This window comes from Narcine bancroftii, unplaced genomic scaffold, assembly GCF_036971445.1.
Source record: "Narcine bancroftii isolate sNarBan1 unplaced genomic scaffold, sNarBan1.hap1 Scaffold_122, whole genome shotgun sequence".
Taxonomy (NCBI): Eukaryota; Metazoa; Chordata; class Chondrichthyes; order Torpediniformes; family Narcinidae; genus Narcine; species Narcine bancroftii.
In genome coordinates, this window is record NW_027211857.1 from 337,270 (window position 1) to 349,043 (window position 11,774).

The 11,774-nt window shown below is 43.4% G+C and overlaps 1 long non-coding RNA gene across 1 annotated transcript; it reads left to right on the forward strand.

Annotated features, from left to right (window-relative positions):
* Positions 1 to 4,380: 4,380 nt before the first annotated feature.
* LOC138750353 (uncharacterized) lies at positions 4,381 to 11,233 on the forward strand. Its single transcript, XR_011349279.1, has 2 exons — positions 4,381 to 5,056; positions 8,679 to 11,233. It is a non-coding gene; the product is annotated as an uncharacterized lncRNA (long non-coding RNA).
* Positions 11,234 to 11,774: the final 541 nt, after the last annotated feature.

Below are 11,774 nucleotides of genomic sequence, written 5' to 3' on the forward strand. Positions count from 1 at the left end.
TTTTGACAAATACATCACTGAAAAATGTGACAAGAAATTCTCTCCCAAAGTGGAACTGGCCACATTTACAACTGAAAACCCACCCAAAATGATGTGAAGCTGAAATGAAATGCAAGTGACCTCTGGGCATATTTGAATAAGAGAATCATTTGTAGCTGAATGAACACATGACATATTAGCAAATCTATGTTCCTCAGGAGTTGGAGGGACAGGCACCGCTCCAAAGTGACAGATAGTTTTGGAGTTTTACATAGAGATGCCAAACTAATAACCTATTCTAACAACTGCCTAGAATTGTTCCATTTTTCTCAGTTGCCTTCGATAATCTCTCCCAAATGAGGACAAAGGAACATCGAATCTGCTCCGTAAACTGAAACAAAACTATTTCTTGATTTAATACTCAGTGATCTGGCTTCCACTACTGTATGTGGCAGCGGTTCCACAGATCCACGACCCTCTGGCGAAACAAGTTCTTCCTAATCTCTGTTTTATAGGATAACCTCTAATTTTCTTGTCCTCGATTCACCCACCAAGGGAACCATCTTACCCGCATCCACCCTATCTAAACCTTTCAATACACAAAATCCCTCCATGAGATTTCTTCTTTAATTTCCTGTACTCCAATGAATACAACCCAAAAGGTGTCAAACACTCCTTGTACGTTATCCTTTGCATTTTGGGAATCATCCTAGTCATTCTCCTCTGCACCCTCTCCAACAACATCACATCCTTTCTCACATAGGGGGCCCAAAACTGCACACACTACTCGAAATGAGGTCTCACCAGTGCCCCATAGAGCCTCATTAACATCTCTTTTCCCTTGTACACTATTCATCTTGAAATGAATGCCAACATAGCATTCGCTTTCTTCATGACCAATTTCACCTGGTCATTAACTTTTAGGTTTCCTTGCACAAGGACACCCAGGTCCCTTTGCACATCCAAGGTCTGAATTTTCTTCCCATCCAAATAGTATGCTTCCTGTTTATTTCCACTGCCAAAATGTACAACTATACATTTCTCGGTGTTAAATCTCATCTGCCATCATTTTGCCCAGTTTCCTAATCTGTTTATATCCTTCTGCAACTTTATGGTTTCTACACTTCCTACTCTGTCCCCAATCTTGGGGACCTCTGCAAATTTGGCTACAAAACCATTTAAACCACAATCCAAATCATTAAGTTCTTTTTCCTTGGAATATATCTATCCTGCATTCATTTTATTACTGCCACATGCCATTCCAGAATTGATCATTACTGAACCTGAACATGTTTATTGTGATAAACATCTTCTAATAAATGTTCTGGGTTTAATTTTTAAAAATCATGTTGTGGTTCCTCTTCATCACCTCTTTGCAAGCTGAATTCACAAAATTTTCCAAATATTTTTTTCCAGAAATAATTCTGTGGTACAGAGGATTTTTTTCTTAGAGGTTAAAAGTTGCATTTTGTTTTTCTTGTCTCAACTGAACATTGTACAAGCTGAAGGCTGATTAAAATGGATTCAGTAATGATGGCCTTCAAATGTTGCATTATTGCTGTGGCTACACAGCTTGAATGATAAACTGCTGTTTCTACAGGGAATTAACTCATGGAAATGTTCTAAATACATTCATTGGAGATAGACCTCTGTGAAAAGTTTACTGCCCATTGGCAACAAACTTTGAAAAGAGATGAATCATCACCTAACAGAGCAGCCCAGGAATAGGCCATTTGGCGAACAATGTCTGTGGTGACCATGATGCTCATTTAAATTAATCCCATCTGTCAGCACATGGTCCAAACACATCACCCATTCCCTCTTGTTCATGTACCCAACCAAATGCCTCTTAATCGTGGCGATTTCACCACTATCCTGGCAGCGTGGGCCAGACCCCCACTGCACTGTGTAAAAACCTGCCTCAATTCTCTCCTTTATCCCTCTCATGTTCAATATTTTTTACATTTCCCATGGGGGTGGGGGAAGAAGAAATCTACCCTCTCCAGGACTACAATAATTGGATAGATTTCAACCAGGTCATCTCTCAGCCTCAAATGCTCCATTGAAAACTATCCAAATTTGTCCAATCTCTCCTCAGAGCCATTACTCTAACCCAAGCAACCCCCTGATAAACTCCTTTTGTCTTGGAGCAACTAGAATTGCAGAAAACACTCGAAATGTGGCCTGACCACATTTATACTTCATGCCTTGCTCAATGAAGAATACTTTCTTTAACAGCTCGCGCTTGGACCCCGAGATCCCTCTTTGCAACACTACTATAACTCTTCACAAAGTGCAAGACACTTGTCCAGATTAAAATCCATCTGCCATTTCTCTGCCCAAATTTATGTCATCTGGTTTGGAAGGGAGAATACGAGGGCAACTGGGTGAATCAGCAGGAGAGAGAGTGAAACTTGGAGGGGACGGTGGGTGGTCGGCAGGTTCCATGAACTTGGAAAATTCCATATTCATACCATTGAGTCATAGAATACACAAGTGCAATAAGAGATGGTCCTCTGGATTTGACCTCACCCTGACAATGGAGGAGGCAGAAGACAAAGGTCAGTGGGGGGAATTTAAAATTCCTTGTGACCATGACCCAGATGGCCATTGTGATCAAAGTGCAGGTGCTCAGCCAATCTGTCATTTACTCTGCATTGGGTTTCCTTCCACAGAGGGCACGGACATGATTGGAGGAGGTGAATGTGAAACTTTACCCTGCATGAGAATCCCTGGATGGTGGTGACTGATACAGATTGCAGGAGAAAATGCCCAAGGATGGGGAGGAATTAAGAGTCTGTAATTAGTTGAAAGATCTTACTGCAAAATTCATCACCAACGAGTATGAAAGCAGCTTCAGTCTATTCTCCCTCTCAGAAAGATTTAGTTAATACACAAAACAATCTTTCAGCACAGCCAGGGGAAAAAGGGCTCTTAATTTAGTCTTACAATCAACAGACTTTGAAGTTACCCACCGTAAATGACTCAAAATTCAATTCTAGATTCACGTCTGGTGGAAGTATAAGAGCCAGTGTTTTGCTTAATCAGATTAGCCTTATTCTGAGTTTCCATTTCAACTTTCACACCAGTTGTTGATCCCCAACTATTTTCTATCCTTACCCACTTTGCAACCTCATCTACCTGAATTTGGAACAAACAACAACTAATATTTCCATGTATAAATCATATACAAAATAATTTAGCCACATTTTCACATCACTGTTACCACTGAGGGATAACTTGTGCCCATCAGGAAACTGCACCAGCCACTACAGGGTGCCAATTACCTTGGTGTTACTGACTCTTTTCCAGTGTTACTTGCAGATATAATGACATATTTAACATGCACAATATTTATTTTCTTACTGACCAGAACTATAAAGCATTGTGTAAAAAGGTAAAAAGCTCAAGTCAACCAGGAGATACAAACTCCTGACTGCAATGTTGCTGTGCAAATTTGCTACATTATTGAAGTCTCACAGAGCTTACAACAGATATTCAAAGTCAAGCAATAACAGAAATAACAGAATATTACAGCACGGTACAAGCCCTTTGGCCCACGTTGTGCTGATCTTGATCTTTCTAACAAAAGAAAATAAAAATACCCTGTAGCGGCTACTGCGGTAGATGCTACTCAATAAAGGCAAACACACACAAAGGTCATCAACTCAAGACTGGTTTATTGCACACATTCACGGACCTTTTGTTCCCTGCTTGTTAATGAGCTCATTAGTCCACAGAACAGCAGGTTAAACCCACGAGCCATTAGCGCCCCACGCCTTCAGGGTGGGGCTTCATCTGATCAACTTGCTGTTAGCCCGCAATGTGTCAGGTAAGTCTATGAATACTGCGCTGTGCTAAACCTAAAACTAAAACCCTGTTTTTCTTTCACCCATGCATGCCTGTCAAAGAGTCTCTTAAATGCTCTTTATGTGATATTGTAATGGATAAATATATTTGGAGAATTTGGTAATATTTGGGATTTTGGTAAGATTTAGAGTAGAACGCTTCCACCAGCGTTGTCTCTGCTCCATCCTCAACATCCATTGGAGCGCTTTCATCCCTAACGTCGAAGTACTCGAGATGGCAGAGGTCGACAGCATCTAGTCCACGCTGCTGAAGATCCAGCTGCGCTGGATGGGTCACGTCTCCAGAATGGAGGACCATCGCCTTCCCAAGATCGTGTTATATGGCGAGCTCTCCACTGGCCACCGTGACAGAGGTGCACCAAAGAAAAGGTACAAGGACTGCCTAAAGAAATCTCTTGGTGCCTGCCACATTGACCACCGCCAGTGGGCTGATATCGCCTCAAACCGTGCATCTTGGCACCTCACAGTTTGGCGGGCAGCAACCTCCTTTGAAGAAGACCGCAGAGCCCACCTCACTGACAAAAGGTGTTATATATAGAGAATTTAGGTTAAAATGGCTTAAGTTAAAATGTGATGATTAATCATAAAAAGGGAAGCCAGAATGGACAGGGAGCTTACTAGCAGCCAAGGACAAAAGGTTCAGCTGGATATGTTTTTTTAAAACATATCTTTTCATGGTCATAGTGAGAGACATGCAGGAGACAAAAGATTGATAAGAAGGGTGAGAAACAGAATTTAGTGTATGTAGAGTTCGCAGCGTACGTAACGAACGTGATAATTAAAAATGCAGTTATACTCAGAATGCTTTTGCAATACTAACCAATTAAAACAGTATTAATAAGAAGGGGAAGGGCAAACAATAAGGGTATAAAAATCAATGCACTGTATGTATCGGGGCTTAACTGGTGAGAAACCAGTTGAGTCCAACTCTGCAGACTTGTAAATAAAGCTTGTCGTGTCATCAGTTTTAAAGAGACTCATGTGTGAGAAGTTTTATTTCTGACAAATGGGGGCTCGTCCGGGATCTACACTCCGGCCGTGAGGGGAGGCGAGAAGAGGGACATTGGAGGCGGTGCACCCCGCTGAGTTCAGCGGCTCCTAGTCCCTTGCTCGTCGCTTCGGGCGGCTTGAGCGAGTGGTATCCGGACAAGGTGACACGACAAGACGGAGAGGAGAAGGGTGACGGTTCAATCCCCGGGAAGACACCGGTAAGTGACGACTTACGATTGTGGTGTGGGGATTGGGTAACAGGTGTAACGGGATACACCTGTTTGGATAAAAAAAAACCTAACGTAATAGATCAGGTATAGAGCTTTTGTCGTGGCGTGAGGACCCTGTCGTGGGACTCTAGGATAGACCCCAGGGAAACCTCGGCGGTAACCGAAGGAGGGACAGCACCTCCGACGAAGTGCCGAGAAGCGAGGGGTCAACCCCAGGGAAACCTCAGCGGTAACCGAAGGAGGGACAGTACCTCCGACGAGGCGTCTGAGAAGAAGGGAGTAGGGTCCAGAACGAGAGGGTCCTCAGCAACGATAAACAGATCTAGGTGGGAAAATGGGAGGATCAAAATCTAAGGGCTCGTCTGAAAATTCAGGACAATTCCTGGGAGTTCCCCTTGACAGCCCTTTGGGGAGAATGTTTGAAAATTGGGATAGTAAAAGATATCGAGATAAAAACAAGAAAAAGATGGTCCAATATTGTCTCCTTTGGTCGAAACAACCTATTAAAGGTTCCTCGGTCTGGTGGCCGAAATTTGGATCTGATGAGGATTGGGTTAGACAAGCATTAAACATATATGTAAATTCGAGACCAAAGGTGAATCAAGAAGAGTCAGCGTATGCATTTTGTTGGGTTCCCTGGCCAGGATCCTTAACAAAATGTTTTAAATTGAGGGTAGCGGGAGAAAAGAAGTGGGAACCTCTGGACAACCTTCCCCCTCCTTATATTCCCCCGGTGCCTACTGCGCATGAGGAAAGCTCATTACCGGAGGGGAAAGGTGATGAATCTGATTGCCCCGAAAGGGGCCGGGAAAAAAAGGATGAATTAAGGGAGTCGGACCCTAAACTTCCACCGGTAAACTGACCCTGGACAAGATCCCAGACTGGTCCAGGACCATCAAAGTTTTCAGTAAGCCTAAATCCCCTGAGGGAAGTTCCTATGGGAGGACCGGGAGGGGGAACGGGATATGTGAATGTTCCCCTAACTAGTACAGAGGTGCGGGGATTTAAGAAAGAAATGAAAAAGTTATTGGAAGATCCTATAGGACTGGCTGAACAGCTCGACCAATTCCTGGGACCAAACACATATACGTGGGAAGAGATGCAGGCAATAATGGGAACATTATTCTCACCCCAGGAGAGGCAGATGATTCGACGGGCTGCCCTCCTCATGTGGGAATATGAACAACCTGGGGACCCCAGACCCCATGAACAAAAATATCCCTTAAATGAACCCAGGTGGGACAAACGAACACCCGAGGGATTGGCAAGTATGAGACAATATAGAGAGTGGACAATTAAAGGGATACGGGAGGCTGTGCCAAAGGGTCACAATTTCACCAAGGCATTTGGGAACCACCAGGGGAAAGACGAGTCCCCTACTGATTTCTTGGAGAGGGTGAGAAAGAATGTCCAACAGTATGCGGGCGTGGACCCTAGTACACCAATGGGTGAACAGCTTATTCGAATTGAATTTGTTTCCAAATCATGGCAGGACATTAGAAAGAAACTAGAAAAGGAGGAGGACTGGAGCGAAAAACCCCTAAGCGACCTGTTAAAAAAGGCGCAAAAAGTATATGTGCAGAGAGAAGAAGAAGATCAAAAGAGGGCGACAAAGGTTATGGTACAGACTATCCGACAGATGAATGCTGAATCCAGAGGGGAAAGAAAACAAAAACTTCCTCTAAACAATCCAAGATATCCAAGAGAGGGAAGACCCCGGAGGTTCGTTAAGTGCTATTACTGCAATGAGGAAGGACACTTTAAGAGGGAATGCCCCCGATACAAGAGGGAATTGCGTGCCCTCGAACTTATGGAAGAAGATTAGGGGGGTCAGGGGTTCCAAATGTTGGGGACCAAGTATAAGAGGGAACCCCTGGTAAAACTAAAAATTGGTCCCAAGGGAGAAGAGGTGGTGTTTATGGTGGACACAGGAGCGGAACGAAGTAGTGTAATAACTGTGCCAATCGGGACTGAACCTTTTGGAGGAAAGATGACTGTGTACACCTCCCATTCTGTGAGTGTTTTATTAACACAAACTGCCCATCGATGGCTGACTGATTCTCGCATATTAAAGTATGAAACCATTTTAATGGTCGGAGAAGATCTACAGTTTGCAAAGATTAATAGCTGCAACCCAGCTCAGTTTTTATACAGCAGTGAAACAGAGAGAGAGGTGGAGCACGACTGTGTCGAGTTGACAGATCTTCAGACCAAGACCCGAGAAGACCTTTGTGATACTCCGCTGGGAGAAGGATATGAATTCTACATTGACGGCTCCGCCAGATGTGTTGACGGAATGAGAAGAAGTGGATATGCTATAATAGAAGGAAATACTTGGAAAGTAGTAGAATCCACGAGACTACCCGGAAGCTGGTCAGCACAATCCTGTGAACTATATGCCTTGCAGAGAGCCCTCAGAATACTGGCAGAGAAAACTGGAACGATTTACACTGATTCCAAATACGCATACGGGGTAGTGCATACCTTTGGTAAGATCTGGAAGGAGCGTGGTCTAATTACATCAAGAGGAAAGGAATTGGCACACGAACAGATGATTACTCTAACTTTAGAAGCCTTGACATTACCCCAGGAAATAGCAGTGGTCTACATACCAAGCCATCAGAGGGGAGATACCCCGACAGCAATTGGAAACAGACTGGCTGATGAAGAAGCCAAAAGGGCAGCCATGCAACAAGAAGTCCGTTTGCTGACCTTAATCCCAATAAGACAAGACATAAAGAAGGCTCCCATTTTCACTGCTAAGGAAGAAAAGGACATGGCTCAGCTGGGCGCAACCAGCTGCCTGATGGAACATGGAAGACACCAGATGGAAGAATGGTTCTAAATAAAGAAATAACTCGCAATATTTTAAAACACCTGCATCATCAGAGCCACTGGGGCACCCAAGCCTTATGTGACACAGTGCTTCGAGAATATGTGTGTAAGGGAATCTACACCTTGGCCCAACAGGAGGTGCAGAACTGTCACCTATGCACAAAAATTAATAAGAAGACAATGAGGACAGGGACCATGGGAGGTCAACCATTAGCCATACGCCCTTTTCAAAGTATCCAGATCGACTTCACAGAATTACCTCAAGTCCAAAGATGGAAGTATCTGTTGGTGGTAATAGATCACTTTACCCGATGGGTGGAAGCCTTCCCAACAGTAAATGCTACAGCCTCTACAGTAGCTCGCCTCCTCCTAGAGCAGATAATCCCCAGATATGGTATAATGGATTCTATAGACTCAGACAGGGGTCCACATTTTTGTTCAAAAATCCAGCAATTGTTTTGTAATGCATTACAGGTCTCTTGGAAATTGCATACCCCTTGGCATCCACAAAGCTCAGGGAGGGTTGAACGTATGAATGGAACCCTAAAAATGCAATTGACAAAATTAATGGTGGAAACTAAAATGCCTTGGATAAAGTGTCTGCCCCTGGCTTTATTGAGAATTCGTACTGCCCCACGAAAAGATGTAGGGTTGTCCCCTTATGAAATGATGTTTGGGCTTCCCTTCTGGAGTACAGTTGAGGGGTGTCTCACCTTGGGGGAAGGGGATATATTTGATAGGAACTATTTACAGGCACTGTCACGCTCTCTTACAGATTTACGAAAGAGAGGACTATTGGCACAAACACCGCCTCTAGACCTTTTTTTTACACAAAGTGGAACCAGGAGACTGGATTCTCATCAAGACCTGGAAAACTGAAAAACTCCAGCCCCAGTGGGAAGGTCCATACCAAGTTCTCTTAAATACAGAGGCTGCAGCACAAACAAGAGAGAAGGGGTGGACACACGCATCCAGATTTAAGGGACCTGTAGAGGCGCCTCAGGACCCTGATACTAACTCAGATTGGACTTGTGTTCCTGGAGAAAAACCTCTTACCTTGCGATTTCGCAGAAAGACTTGATTCACAATGTTATTGTTATGTTCTTTGATTTTTCTTAGTTTGCCTATGTCTTTATCAGGTGTGAAATGTAAGAAATGCAGAGACACAGTGGTCCTGTTTCAGGACCGCACTTGGGGAAGAAAGGAGGGTAATTTTATTTCCCATACCTCAGTTCCTGAGAAATGCTGGGCAGAAAATACCACCCAACATCCATATACCCCTTGTGTGGAAAAAGAAGGAAATAATATGGGTCATTATATACAGATTCCTAATACCACTCCTTTCCCTCTTAACGGTTGGAAGGGTGACTCAGGCCCACCATGCCCTGATGGACTCTGGTTTTGCATACACCAGCGTACTGTTCCAATAAGAAATTCCACTCTACACTCAAAAGTGCCTGCCCCTTTAAGACAGCCGGACTTAGTTCGAGTCCATCCAAATAACCATGAAAGTTTCGGTCACGCAGTTGGGGGAGATAACCTTTTTGTTGATCTTGCAACTAGAATTGCAGGAACTTTTAATGTAACCAATTGTTGGGTCTGCGGGGGTCCACGGATGTCAGAACAATAGCCTTGGTGGGGGGAGTCCCTCAATTCATTGACCATGATTTCCCGAATTTGGACAACTAACCGAACGAGATCAAGAGAAACTTGGTCTCTCTCTAACGTCCCCTCTGGTTTTTATTGTCTCTCATGAACCGGCAAATACCCAGTAGGAAAAAGTCCCTGCAAGGCTGTATGGATTCGCATTTTGCCTGGTAATTTCACTTGGTTTCCTAAACCCCTGACTTGGTTCTTATCCACTGTTTTTAAAACTAATTGCCTACCCCTGTCTAATAGCAATATTCAGCTTTGGAATTGTACCAGTTCCACCATCACAGGACCATACCAATCAAACCCCACTCTTAAAAGAGTTTGGGAACGGGGATATGGAGTATCCCCAAATGGATTATTCTGGGTATGTGGTAATAAAGCTTATACTCGTCTCCCCTTACAGTGGAGTGGAACTTGTTTCCTAGGAATAATCCGCCCAGAATTTTTCCTCCTACCCCACGATCACAGTCATAAATTAGGAGTGAAGATTTTTGATACATTACACCGTCAGCCCCGCTCTAGCACGGTACATTTGGGACAATGGGGAGATGATTGGCCTCCAGAATGCATAATTCAATATTATGGTCCCGCTACATGGGCTCAAGATGGATCCTGGGATTATCGTACTCCTATTTATATGTTAAATTGCATTATTCGCTTGCAAGCAGTCCTTGAAATTGTTACAAATCAAACAGCTCTAGCCCTGCAATTACTTGCATCCCAGCAAGGTCAAATGCGCTCTGCTATATATATCAGAACCGTCTAGCCCTAGACTATCTCCTAGCCACGGAAGGAGGTGTATGTGGAAAGCTTAATTTGACTAACTGCTGCTTACAGATTGATGATAATGGAAAAGCCGTTCGTAAAATCGCTGATAATATTCGTACTTTGTCCCATGTACCGGTTCAAACCTGGCATCCTTTTGCAAAATTAAATTAGATGGACAAATGGTTTGGAGGAACCTGGTGGCGTACCTTATTGTGGGTCATCGGAGGTATTTTATTCCTCCTACTTGTTTTGCCCTGTATTATTCCCTGTCTACGCAGCCTGGTGATTTCCATGGTCCAACAGGCTATGCAACCAGGGGAACTGGGAGACCCCGTTAGAATTTTACTTCAGCACGAAATTAATTTATCATGAGACGTTTCTCTTCCCAGAGTTAAAATCCCCATTCATATATATATATATATATATAATACACACATTTTAAAGAGAGAAAGGGGTGGATTGTTAGAGATAGAGAATTTAGGTTAAAATGGCTTAAGTTAAAATGTGATGATTAATCATAAAAAGGGAAGCCAGAACGGACAGGGAGCTTACTAGCAGCCAAGGACAAAAGGTTCAGCAGGATATGTTTTTTTAAACATATCTTTTCATGGTCATAGTGAGAGACATGCAGGAGACAAAAGATTGATAAGAAGGGTGAGAAACAGAATTTAGTGTATGTAGAGTTCACAGCGTACGTAACGAACGTGATAATTAAAAATGCAGTTGTACTTAGAATGCTTTTGCAATACTAACCAATTAAAACAGTATTAATAAGAAGGGGAAGGGCAAACAACAAGGGTATAAAAATCAATGCACTGTATGTATCGGGCCTTAACTGGTGAGAAGCCAGTTGAGTCCAACTCTGCAGACTTGTAAATAAAGCTTGTCGTGTCATCAGTTTTAAAGAGACTCATGTGTGAGAAGTTTTATTTCTGACACATGGATCCCAATTTCAAATGCACCTTCAAAAGCGGAAAGAATTCCAAGGATATTACATTTTCATTGAAGACATTTCTTAAAGTCTAAGCAGCTGATCGGTTATTGGGAAATTGTGACACTTGGTGTTCGGCTCCTTTGCATTATCCTCTCTCGATCCGTGCTGCTGTGTCCTCTCATAATGTTGTAAGGTCATCTCCCTTTTTACCAACGACCAAGAGATCCACATTCAAACTTTCCTTCTATCACCTGCTTAAAACACCCCAGAAACAAATCTGACGATCTTTGTGCACTTCTCATGCTTCAGGTAAGGAAGCTGTACACGTGACTCCCGATGTAAGATGAGCAAGACCACTCGATGTGAAATTGGAGCATGCGCGCTACTGTGATGGGTGGAAAGGCGGACACACGCCCAAAAAATCAAAGTCAAAGACTCCTTTATCACACTCGCAGCTCTGCTTCTATTCTCTCCCTGCTGCTGTCGACTGGAGTGATGTCACATCCATGCCGGCCT